Genomic DNA, 13,277 nt, shown 5'->3' with positions numbered 1-13,277 from the left:
GAATGTCTGTGAAACACAGTCTAGACACACAGTCGACATACTAAATATAGTTTCTACTTATCCATCGATTAAAAGAGTATGTGGTGCTGATCTCTGTGCAGGCACACCAGTTAGTTGCTGAATGACTTTGCTGCTGTCTCAGCTGTTGTTTGATGATTCAGTTCTACTTACTGCAAAGAGACATTAAAGAGCAAGAATTTTTAAAAAAAAAGAAAGAAGAAGGAAATAATAGCCAGTTGAACCATATGTTAGTTTTTGACTTTGTTATAGTTGCAAAAGTATGCATAGACTTGTGCTTTCAGATTTAATCAGTTGCAATTGAAACATTGTAAAAAGACAAAAATCTTCCCAAGCATACTCAGAGAGTTACAGCCATTTTTGATGAAAATCATCTGAAATGTTTAATGAAAATTGTTGCAACTTGTTTATTTGTTAATTTAGTTTGCCAAAACCTGTTTTATTGGACATTGGTCGAGCCTTTCAAAGTGTCATAGCAGCATGATTTGATCCAGAAAAAGTCTACTTAACACAATGTTTGACTTAATTCTAGAGTTTTAACCACACAAAGAAAGCACAGATGTATGTAGCACTGTTTGTACAGAGGTAACAGCAGCGGCTGTCTTGCGGTGCTGTTCTCACACACTGATAGGCCCGGATCCTGTTTCATTTCAGTCTGAAAATACATTTATATGAGAGGAAAGAACATGAATCAGGTTCCCTACTGTAGTAACATGGTTGCAGTGTAACATGAAACATATACAGTATCAGTTATGTACCTGGGAAACTAATCTGGTTTTCTCTTGTGAGTCATGACTATAAGATTACTGAACAAAAACAACAATCGGGACAGAAAATCAACAAACTTCGAAGTGCTATGCATTAAAATTTAATTTCAGGCTGCTGAGACAGTGTTGACACTACATATAAATGTTTTCTGTGGAAATATTGACCTCTTCTCCTTGGATAAGTTTTTTTTTTCTCCTAGTCCTGATGATCTTTGGTGGGCCTGGTCTCTGGTGGTTTGTCCATTGTCCAGCACACACCCTGTTTCACTCTATGCGTTTCCACTCCAGTGGAGATGTGTTTCTGCTTCAGTCTTCCAGCAGGCTCACTACCTGACTCACAAGCTCACGAGGCCCCCCAAAAGCCCCTTCTCTGCTTTCCCCATCTCGTGTAAAATGTTAATTTACAGGCTGTTATGCCCTACCCGTTTCCACCCTCCACAGCTTTATTTTTCTAGCTGGTATGTGAGACATGTGTACCTCAGAGCCTTCCTCACCCCGTGTGGTTGCAGCTTCAGAGGATGCATTTCTCAGCTGGCAAAAAGGAGGCAAACAAATCATGACAAGCAAGAAACAATAGTGTTATAAAAGGATTAATGAGCATAAAATCACAAATAATTTCCTCAAATTCTGTCATGTTTTTGTCTCTAGAACTAAAGCCTTAAAATAAATCTTTCTTCTTGACATGGGAAAACAGAGTCTCATGTTGCTTGTAGGACACAGGCCAGTTCATTACTGCAAGTGTTGTTTATGTGCCTGGGCAGAGCCCACCTTAAGAGACAGTCTGTCTGTAAAATCAGCTTCTCCAGATGTACTTGGAGTTTGTCTGCAAAGACCCTTTCACCCCTTCATCTGTTCTGCAGCCCCCAAAGGTGTGATCCCAGGATGTAATCTGTTCCTGGATCTAGATGTGCATTGTACATCTCTCATGCACAACATCTGTGAAAACAGCAGCTTATATTTGCTTTTACTGAAGTAACTAAATCCCACCACAAAACATGCTCGTTTTAATTTTAGTTGTTGTGCATAGTTGATGTATTCATTCAGCATTGATTCATCCAGTCTTCTTTTGATTGGTCAGTTAGTTACTTGAGCTGTTGGGAAGATGATGCCTTTTTCTGCGTAGGCTGCGTAGGCTGCGTAGGCGTTTTTGTAGGCTGCTGTTGTGTGTGATGCTGCTACTCTGTTTAATCCTGTGCTATGATAATAACAGAAGTAGTGGTAGTGGGTGCTTCTTATTTGTCCCCCACTCCAGTGGAGGTGTGTTTCTCCTTCAGTCTTCCAGCACTCTGATGTTTTAATGCGCTTCTTTCTTCTGTTAAACCCATCATTTCAACCAATCGGCATTAGAGCCCGACTGACGTATCAACAGGCTGATGTTATTAGCAGATATTTAAAAATCCATCGATGTCAGTATTTATAATGGCCAATAAATGTAAATTTTAAAAAAAAATAGATGTCACGAGTGTTGATATTGCATAGGTTGTTGAGCAGAGGACACTCAGCAGATTCCCTGTCGGCAACATGTGTCTTTGAAATCCCGAACACACCAACTAGGTGAGCTGGACAGAGTAAACAAGTACAAAAACTGCACTTAACAAATGTTGGGGAAGTCTCATGTTTCATGTGTCAGAAAGAATAGTTTCATAGCATGGGTTTCCAAGGGTCACCACCTCCTGTAGGTGTGCAGTCTTGGTGGCTCATATAGTGCAACATACATTGACCCCACTTATCCCCCAAAAAAGCTATTGAAGACACTCAAAATTAGGACAACAGTAAAACAAAACAGTACCACTCAGGAAACTAACAGTTAGTTAGTAACTAACTAACTAACTGTTAGTTAGTTTCCTGAGTTTCCTTTTTGTTTTAAGTGAAAAAGAAGTAACAACATGGAAAACAAAGCAAATCGTAACCTGACAACATCCACCTCAAAGAAGAAAGACAATCTTTGACTACTAATGGCATCAAATGGTTTCTTGGTACTGCTTTAGTCACACTAACCTCAACCTCCGTGACCTAAGGAGACGGAGGGGGATTAATAGTGATTAACACCCTGGATTGCCTATCGTCAGTCTCCCTATCGTCAGAGAAGCAAATGTTACACTACCAGAGGTATCTCAAGCCTGAACATCAGCGCATTTCAGTACAATTAGGAAAGGATGAAAATAGGATAACTGTTCATGGAACTTGGCTTTGATAGATGCTTAAAGGTTGCCTGTTTTCGTCTGTATATAGTGCTGTCTGTCAGACTTGCTGTTAAATCTCAAACAGCTGAATCAAAATAAATATTTGTCATTGCTCACATCTACAGTGTGCTTGTTTTGATTTGCAGGAAATGCCTTCAAACTATGAAGGCCTGTATCCATGTCATTAGTGCCATTCACTCCAGTGAGGAATTTGACCCGGAGGTATGCTCATCAGGGCAAGTGTTGACTGGTGTTGCTCGGCTTTTCCTCAGTTATCGGAAAAGCTAAAGAACATTGTTTCAAGGAGACATGCTGTGGGGAACTGCCATACACATGAATGTTTGTCACCTCATGTCTTCATCCATCCATTTTTTGTTGGTATGGGTAATATCGGCTGCTACTTTATTTCCCAAGGGCTTGCCAGAGCAGATGTGTCTTTACATTTGATTTGTCGCAGATTTTATGCCGGGGGCCTTTCCTTATGAAATCCATTTATCCGGGCTTGTGACACCCTGAGTCTTGGTTTTTATCTCCTCATAGAATAATGTATTCTTGTATATGTAGGACATATTAACCCCTGCATCTTTGTAATTAGCTTAAACAAATGGGCAAGTCACAGTCTTTGGGAGTGTGATGCATAGTTACATCTGTGGGGAGGTGCACATCACATTAGAGCATTACAGGAGTTTTTAATAAGGGATTGAAGTTACGACATACCTACAACACAGATTTAAGCTCACAGCTTAAAGCTTAAACTTTTAAAGCTTAAAGTTAAATTATATTTTTAAAGGGGTGATTCTTTGGTTTTATTCAGAAGCGCTTCCAAAGAAAACCTAAAGTGCCTTTGTGATATTTTGGTTTGCTGTAAAGTAGTGTGTCACTTTATAAGAAATCCCTGTGCTGTAATTCTCCAGTTACAATATTTCTGAGGTCATCAGTATCGTGTGAAGCATCACTCAACAAAGATTACCCCTGCACCTAGCAGTCAGTATATCAAAGGAACCCTTTCTCTCCTCTAACTTATGTCACTGTAATGTTTAATTTACCTCACTGATGACTAGGGATGGGTATTGTTTAGGTTTTATCCGATACCAGTACCAAACTGGTACTTTTGAAACGGTGCCGGTGTTTAAACAGTGCTCGAACCGGTGCTTAAAGAATGGAGAACACAAAATTGGTCCAAAAACCTCTCATGTTCAGCTGTTTTTTTTGTAAAAAGATAACAATGTTAGCCTTTTCTGCAGCTATAGGGCATATATGGTATCACTCTTGGCTGGAAGCAGTGCTTAAACAATGGAAAAAACACAAACTTTGTCCAAAAACCTCTCATGTTTAGCTGTTTCCCACTTTTTCTTTGGTCACTTTAGCCTTTTTGGCCAGGGTGAAGGGAGTATCTGCCATCAAACAAGAAGGCAGCCGCATGTAGCTATGATGATGTTTGCTAGTTCACCTTACATGCATTAATGTAATAACGCGGTTATCGTACTCAACGTAAATTACACACGAACAACATTAAGCTACTCACGCAGAGAAGAACGGCTGCTGCTGCCATCATCATCCGTCATCACTTCTGCTACACTGGCAGGGCTAGGGGCCAGGACTCTCCTCTTCGGGTTCTTGGGGGATGTTGCTAACTCCGGGTCCGATAACAGGCACCACACTCGCAGTAGATGGGCATGGTGTGAGGTCTCGCAGCAAGCTATCAAATATGGCGCATTTCTTGGCTTTTAAAAAAACGCTATACGTCGCCAGGTGTTTCATCAGATTCGAGGAGTTACCTCCTTTGACAGTATCACAGTATCAGCTTAAAGCACTTGTTGCAGGCTGCTGAGTTTGCATCTTTTGCTGTGAAGTACAGCCAGACTTTGACCCCTTCGCCTTGGGCATTTTTAATCTGTAGCTCTGCTCTAAAAGAACGTACATACCTGGGCCTGCCTACTACGCTTGCAAAGGTAAAATGATTGGCTAGAATTCAAAGTGTATCACATCTCAGGAAAAAAAGCACCGAAATGAAGCACCAAAATGTGCACTGCTTTTCGGTCTGGTTACTACCGTTTATGTCAGAACCGATACCGGTACCCATCCCTACTGATGACTGGCTCCAATGCTCTTAAGGCTCTCTTTGGATTTGGGATGACGACAGCAGTTGAGTCAGAGAAAAACAGCACAGGAAGTTTTCGTATCTCTCTCTTCAAACCTTCATGGCTTAGTGATTAGTTGCTGTGGATAACCACTTTAAGTAAAGCAAGAGAAAGATCGCATCCTGCGGCTTACGTCTGATAAGTGACAAATGTGCATTATGAAGTATTTAGCCCTGAAAGCAAACAAACAGTAGGAATGTTATCCCTTGGAGCAGTGTGGTGTAAAGGCAGGCATAATTATATGTACAGTTTCCAAGTGTTGAGATTATAATGACTTTATTATAGTGTACAAGCTTTTTTAAAAATAGCTTGTAACACTCCAGTCTGCCTGGTTGTCCCTTTTTAACATAATAACTCCTAAATATACTGCTGGGGGAGGCTAACAAACCCCCAACCTCCATTCAGTATTGCATGTCTTTCCTGCTTTTCCAGATATTGTTGGATTTCAAGACAAGAGCTGATATCGACTGTGTTCCCTGAGCCGTATTACACACAGGCCAACAACATGTCTGTTAGATCCATTCAATCCACTTAAATCCCTCTGTGACCTCCACTGGTCTGTAATCCCACTTAACAAGCCCATCTTCACACAAACCCAGGTTTTACGTAAGCTTGGTTTATCCCCTGTAAAGGACAGCTCTTGAAATAATATCCAAACACTGGATCTCTTACTCCATGATAGACAGTCTTCATGAAGTCAGTGGTCTCTTGCTGTACTAGCAGGAGGTATTTCCATTATGAATGCTGCATCTGTGAGCATTTGACAATCTGCAGTACAGCTACGGGTCAGCGTGGTCATAGGTGTGCTCATCACTCAAGGCTTTTCTGATGAGGGAATGATTGAGATGTTTAGGAACATCTCAATCGTTTCTTATGTTTCCTGTATCCACTCCAACTTTCCATTTCCTACTTTCTGGCCCAGTGATTCCCCAGGCCTTGTTTTCTGCCAGAGGAGGTGGAAGTCTTTAATCTTCTGCCTGTTTGAGATGCCCCCTCTACCAGAGCAAAGGCCAGTAATTGTAGCAGTGCAGTAATTGAGCTATCTGTTGGTCTGTCTCAGCCTATTAGGGTAATGTGATCCCACCGCAGGACAGCACGGCAGCTGGCTCCACTTCCCCTGATTACAGCAGCTGGAAGTGGGCCAGACTAGGAGGCAGAGGCAGTGGTGAAAAGGGTCTGATGTAGACCGAGGAGGTGATGTCTTAAAATGTCTGTGTGATTATCGCGTCATTAATCAGTTCCCATTAACTAATAGCTCTGCTGGGAAAAAGAAATAGTGTTTCAGAAAAGTCTACAGAATGGGTGGGAATTTGACACATTTGACATGTTGTCTTCTTATTATAATTGTTCTGGCTTCCGATAGCAAACATGCGCCCTTGCACACATCCAGGAAAAAATCATCATTTTCAGTGCTCTTGTTTTTCACCAGCTAGATGGCCCACTTCTGTGAATATCTGTATTGCTTTGCAGGTAACAGACAGCAGGTCAGCTTTACACTTTATGCATTTCCCTTCTTCCTCTGTGCCCTGGCATTTGCTACAGGGTGCTGTGTGTAAAATGTTAACAGTAGAAGTGTGCTCGTCTGGGTTTGAAGGACCTGGGCCCCACTGATCTGCTTACACGAAAGTTTGCACCTCTGGCCTCAGGCGAGGAAACATTTGGTGTTTGTGTCGTGTTTCAGTGACCCCCTGTGTGCCCCAACATGCCAGGAGAAAGCCACGCAGACAGCTGTTTCACCTCCTCACACATCATGCCGGAAGATCAGTGTGTGGAAAATCCCAGTAAAAAGGTGATAACCAAGACTTTCTGGCAGCAGCCTTTCTGTTAGTACATCTGAACAAACCTAGCTTTTTGTACACTACCAACAACTATTGGTTAAAATATACAAGTTCAGGGATAATTATTACATGTTTACTGTCTGGTACAAAATCAGTTTTGATCCCTTTATAACAGCCTTTTGGATTTGTGCTGACACAGGCTTGTGTAGGCGGTAGCTGTCTGCTAGGCCCCACTAAACCGGGCCTCTGTTTGTACTGCAAGTGCATTTTAATGCATTTTAATCTAACAATCTGATAAATGCTCTAATTTTGGTGAGTGAAATTCTCTCTTTTTTAATAATAGGCTTTTTAATAGGCTTTATAGGCTTTTAAATAGGCTTTTAGGCTAACACCAATACCGGGGGTCTGTGTCTGTGCATTACAGTTTATGGATGCAAAATCAAAAAACAACAGCTAAAATCCTAAAGTTCAGGCTTCAAAATGCAGTCTCTGGAAAATCACATGGTGATGCCAATGTTAGTGCTTCTATCTTTTATATACAGTTTATGATTATTGCTTATGTATAAAGTTTTTATTTTACCGCTTGGTTTAAAGGCATTGCCTTGCAAACAACCACATTGTATCGGTTAATTTTACACCGTTTTATTTAAATAACACCAAATCACAATAGCAGTCGCCTCAAGTTGTGCTGTATTATAAAGTAAAGACGATACAGTAAGATGAAGATAAACCCTAAAATGTAAGTCGTCTGTTAATTGATGGCCACTTGTTTTCAAGGTCTTTGAGTAAGTTACTTTGTTTTCTTTGCCTTCAGACTCATCATGTTTGTGACAGCAGTGAACTGACTCACAGCTGGGCACCAGCCAGGCTTGATAATTGCTATAACTCCAGAGATTTACACAAATAAAGGAAGCATACAGTCCATTGGCTTAATTCTGGAGTTGTGCCATTGTCTGCTGCTGGCAAATGCACCAGAGCTGTTACAGTAATGGCCTGTCATATAGTTTGCATAAGATCTTTATATACTTCATGGATGTTTGAGTCAAAAAAATCACAAAGGTGTGTCTGCATTTTGGAATAATGAATTTGAGTTCTGGAGTGTACCCTTTTTGTCTCAATCCTCTTAACAATTTACAAGTCCCATCCAAAGAAAATCTTGTTCCAAGTGCTGGCGCTCATGTTCACGCCGTAGTATCATCCCTGTGGAATGGGAATATTTGAGGTTTTTCACTCCAGAAAACAAGGAACATGTTCAAAGTTTTTTTTCTGCTTATGTAAAATGTTTCTGGTTTTGAATTGCTCCATCTGTTGAAACTTTTCAGCTAATCTTTTTTCACTGCTCAGAGCTTTCAACACTCGGTTACGGTTGCTGATGTGTGTAGAAATCACGTTGAATGATTGTGTTTCTGTAGCTTCATTGAGCAATGCATGGGAACCATATGTGTGCCTCATAAACACAAAACAATTTCCAATAAGATGGCAGATGACTGATCATCCCACCGCACAGCTTTTCTCCGATTTTAAACTGCATTGTGGTGAAGCTTCAAGTGCTTATATTTCTGGATCAGCATCAGTGAAGATAAAGTTGTTAACGCATTGTTGCCCAAGACATCTACTGTCAGCACTCCTTGAGCTTAGTAAGTCAAATAGTTGTAGTAGCTATTGATGTAAAGACAGAATTATTGGTGTATTTTATTTTTTTGTCTTTATGTCTCTCGAGAGGCTTTTATATTCTTTTCTATGACAATGGTGGCTCATCATGAAGGCATTCATTTATTACAGACTTTCACTTTCCCTCATTAGAAGGCAGCCAAAGAGATTTATGAAGAGGACCAGAACGTAGCATGCTAGCAATAAGACAGAAACTTTACAACGGCTGGGGAACTTAAAGAAAACCACGTACAGCTGTTGTATGTATATGATTTTGTTGTTGTTTGGTATATTCTTATGTTGTTTGTATTTACTTCCTAAGGTTTAACTTTTGCTTACATGAAAATCATGTGATGCTGTTGATATTAAATTCATTTGCTTTTGAAATTGGGGATTGGTCTGACTCTTGAGCATAATTTTTTTTCCTTCTTAAGTCCAATATATACAAAATTAGCTCTCTAATAGTGACATTTGTGTGAACTAATTGACTGGCTGATTATTGCGAGGCTAAAAAAATAGACTAGCTGACTAGTCTTAAAGTAAGAAAATGGTCAAAACTGACCACAGTCTAGTGGATGAGGTTAACCATTGCCTGTGCAAATATTGTGTATGTATTTAGGAGCCATTTGAAATGATTAATCACATGTTTTAATAACCAAACAATGTTAGATTAGTTTTACTGAGTGTTGCTAACATTGTCAGCGCTAGTACCAAATTCCTCCTTTCGTTGACGGTTAACACAGACTGTACAATGCTGCTGTGATGTCACTCAGATTCTGAACTCTGCAAAATTTGTGTTTTGCTTGCTGTTTTTTTTTTTCTTTACAAAGTGAACATATTTCAGTGTTACTTTGTAATGCAACATTATAACACGCTAATAAATTCAGCAATCAAATTACAAATGCAATTATTTCATTATTTCATTACAAAGATTCTTTAGTTGGATGGTGGGAGGAGAGAAATAAAAAAGATCATCAAGTGTGCCTCTTTTTCCTACATGTGCACACATCCGCCTGCTATACAGGTGAAAATAGAACAACAGGACCGCTGAGTCTTTGATTTTATTTATTTTCTGCTGTGTTTCACTTGCATTTATTTGAAAGAGTGAGTGTAAACACAAAAAATATTTTATTTTATGCGTGGGAATGTGCAGAAAATAGGTTTAAATGTTGAACAAATTTCTTCCAGTCAGTGAATGTTGCATATAATTAAATTTTTGCTTGATGCATAAAGTTAAAAGATTAAAACTAATAAAACAAGTTTTAAAAAGAGACTTTTTCATTTGATTACGTTGTATATGATGGATTATGCAGAAAAAGTGGAATTGAGCTGAAAGATCTATTGCTTTATTACCTATTCAGGTTGTAAATCATGTTTTAAAAAAGTAACTAAGTAACTAAGTAATTAATTACTTTTTTGGGGGGAAGTAATCAGTAATTAGTTACTGATTACTTTTTTCAAGTAACTTGACCAACACTGATCAGCACAGAATGTAAAGCTAGTGAAGAACCAGAGCAGTGTGTATGTCGTCCCAAGCATAGCAGCCAGAGCCTGAGCATCAGCAGGTAACAAAATCAATATTAGGAGAATTGTAGCCTTCATATCATCGCCTTGACACTTTAGTTTTTCTGTCAGCAGTGTGTTAATAATTACACACTACAAGAAAGAGCTTGTGTGCTTCCTCATTAGGATAGAGATTTGTGCCCGTGTGTGGGACTGTAGCTTCAGGTTTATCTTGCTAACTGGTAATTATGTCACAGTGGATTTCATGAGGTGTTAAGGAGCAGGGCAAAAGCCATGCTACAAGTAACATAATGAATTAGTTTTTAAAAAGTAAAAGTGCCACATTTGGACCAGAGGAGTACGTTTTCAGCTAAAGTTAACACACAGACACCTGCTAATTAGTGCTAAGTAACTAATAACGTACTAGAATTTCACCCACGGGTGACTGACTAGTAAAACAGCCACACCCATAACTTTAAGCTTTAACCAGATTATGACAGATGAGTCGTGAAAAATTAACCTCCCACACAGTTGTTACGAAGAGGGAAACTATTCACAGAGACAAAACATTGTGTGTGTTCAGGCTGTGTGTGCTTTTGGCGTTAGCCTCAAGTGGACATCAGGAGTACTGCGGGTTTTTTTTATGATAGACTGGTTTGCTTCATTTCTCACTTCCATCAATTGCTAATTGGTAAACATCTGTGCCAAATGTAGTTGTGGACTTTTCTAAGTAGTTTTATTATGCTCAAAGGGGGTCATTTGATTGTTGGGGTTTTCTCTCTATTATTAATGGGTCTTTACTTTACAAAAATAAAGCACCTTGGCGTGACTGTTGTGATTTGGTGCTATACCAGCAAAAATAGTTTAAATTGGTTACATGCCAATGAGGTTGTAATACAGTCAGATGTCTAGTAGACCTATAAAGTTTGTCTCTTTAAATATAAATGGCATACTTAATACAATTAAAAGATCAAAAATGTTATCGCAATTAAAAAGGAATAAGGTTCAGATAGCATATATACAGGAATCTCATCTCACTGATAGCGAACATACAAAATTAAACAGAATGGGATACTCCAAGATATATTTTTCCTCACATAGCTCTGGGAGACGTACAGGGGTAGCAATTTTGATTTCCAATAAAGTAATTTTGATTTTATTTCTGAGCATAAAGATAAGGAGGGAAGATACATTATGGTTAAGGGTAAAATAGATGGAGTCTTAGTGAGTCTGCTAAGTGTATATATGCCTCCAGGTAGTGACTGGGCATTTTATAAACACAAGCCTGCATCCTAAAATGGATAGTTCCAATGGGAGGACAAACACTAAAAGTATTATTAATAAGTAAAAGGTATTAACCTTTTTACTAATACTAAAAGTATAAGTAAAAGTATTAGTAAAAAATAGGGATGGGTATCGTTTAGGTTTTATCCGATACTGGTGCCAAACCGGTACTTTTGAAATGGTGCTGGTGCTTAAACGGTGCTCAAACCGGTGCTTAAAGAATGGAGAACACAAAATTGGTCCAAAAACCTCTCATGTTCAGCTGCTTTTTTTTGTAAAAAGATAACAATGTTAGCCTTTTCTGCAGCTATGGGCATATATGGTATCACTCTTGGCTGGAAGCAGTGCTTAAACAATAGAAAAAACAAACTTTGTCCAAAAACCTCTCATGTTTAGCTGTTTCCCACTTTTTCTTTGGTCATTTTAGCCTTTTTGGCCAGGGTGAAGGGAGTATCTGCCATCAAACAAGAAGACAGCCGCATGTAGCTATGATGATGTTTGCTAGTTCACCTTACATGCATTCATTTAATAACGTGGTTAGCTTGCTCAACGTAAATTACACACGAACAACATTATGCTACTCACGCAGAGAAGAACGGCTTCTGCTGCCATCATCATTCATCATCATTTCTGCTACACTGGCAGGGCTAGGGGCCAGGACTCTCCTCTTCGGGTTTTTGGGGGATGTTGTTAACTCCGGGTCCGATAACAGGCACCACACCCGCAGTAGATGTGCACGGTGTGAGGTCTCACAGCAAGCTATCAAATATGGCGCATTTCTCGGCTTTTAAAAAAAAAACGCTATGCGTCGCCAGGTGTTTCATCAGATTCGAGGAGTTACCTCCTTTGACAGTATCACAGTATCAGCTTAAAGCACTTGTTGCAGGCTGCTGAGTTTGCATATTTTGCTGTGAAGTACAGCCAGACTTTTGACCCCTTCGCCTTGGGCATTTTTAATCTGTAGCTCTGCTCTAAAAGAACGTACGTACCTGGACCCGACTGCTATCCTCGGAAAGGTAAAATGATTGGCTAGAATTCAAAGTGTATCACATCTCAGGAAAAAAAAGCACCGAAATAAAGCACCGAAATGTGCGCTGCTTTTCGGTCTGGTTACTACAGTTTATGTCAGAACCGGTGCCATCATGGCACCGGATACCGGTACCCATCCCTAGTGAAAAGGTTAATAATTACATGAAAGAGCTAGGGCTGTGCGATATGACCAAAATCTCATATCCCGATATAAAACATCTATTGTCAGATAACAATATAAATCACAAAAATTTAACATTTTCTGTAAATTCTGTGAATCTCGGGTAGCTGAAGTGTTTCCAGCTGGGCGTCGTGTATCTGGAGTCGAGTGTTTTAACAGATGCATTAAACTATACACTTTTAGACATAGGTTGTAACGGCCGCCATTTTCTTTGTGAGTATTTATTACACGGCGTGCTGCGGGGAAAAGCCTGTTCTAATGTTTGAGTCTAAGGTTTATTTTTTAGCACCTGACGGCTCTTTTTTTTTTTGCTTCTCATCGGTAAATACTCTGCATACTCTTTCACGTGATTCAGTTTATTTTGAAAAGTCTCAACAGGATCTTGAGCTTTATTGTGAAAGGTTTATGTGGAAAATAAACAAGCAGACACGCGATGGTGTTACCGTCATTGTTGCTAACCAAAACGCATAAAAACAGGTGCTTGCCCATGTAGTGCGGTTATATTAAATATAAGAGAAAGAGAGAACTTTAGGAAATTAATATAGCCACTACAGTGACCATCAAAACCATGAAAACATATTGTCGTAAACAGTTTATTTTGCAACACCACGAAACAAACGATAGCCTAAAATGAAACAATAGACGTTATATATCGTTATATCGAACAGCCCTACTTGGAATAGTGGATATATGGAGGGGGACATAACCTTACTGTACGGGACTGTACCCACTATTCCTCAGCG

At 39.5% G+C, this 13,277-nt stretch overlaps 1 protein-coding gene across 1 annotated transcript in view; it reads left to right on the top strand.

The window, feature by feature from the left end:
- The window catches only part of LOC146514632 (uncharacterized), a 112,702-nt gene that overhangs the window by 15,363 nt on the left and 84,062 nt on the right, over nt 1-13,277 (top strand). The gene's annotated exons all lie outside the window — the stretch shown is intronic.

Source organism: Neolamprologus multifasciatus, chromosome 7, assembly GCF_963576455.1.
Source record: "Neolamprologus multifasciatus chromosome 7, fNeoMul1.2, whole genome shotgun sequence".
In the NCBI taxonomy this organism is placed as follows: Eukaryota; Metazoa; Chordata; class Actinopteri; order Cichliformes; family Cichlidae; genus Neolamprologus; species Neolamprologus multifasciatus.
This window is presented reverse-complemented; position numbering and strand designations above follow the sequence as displayed.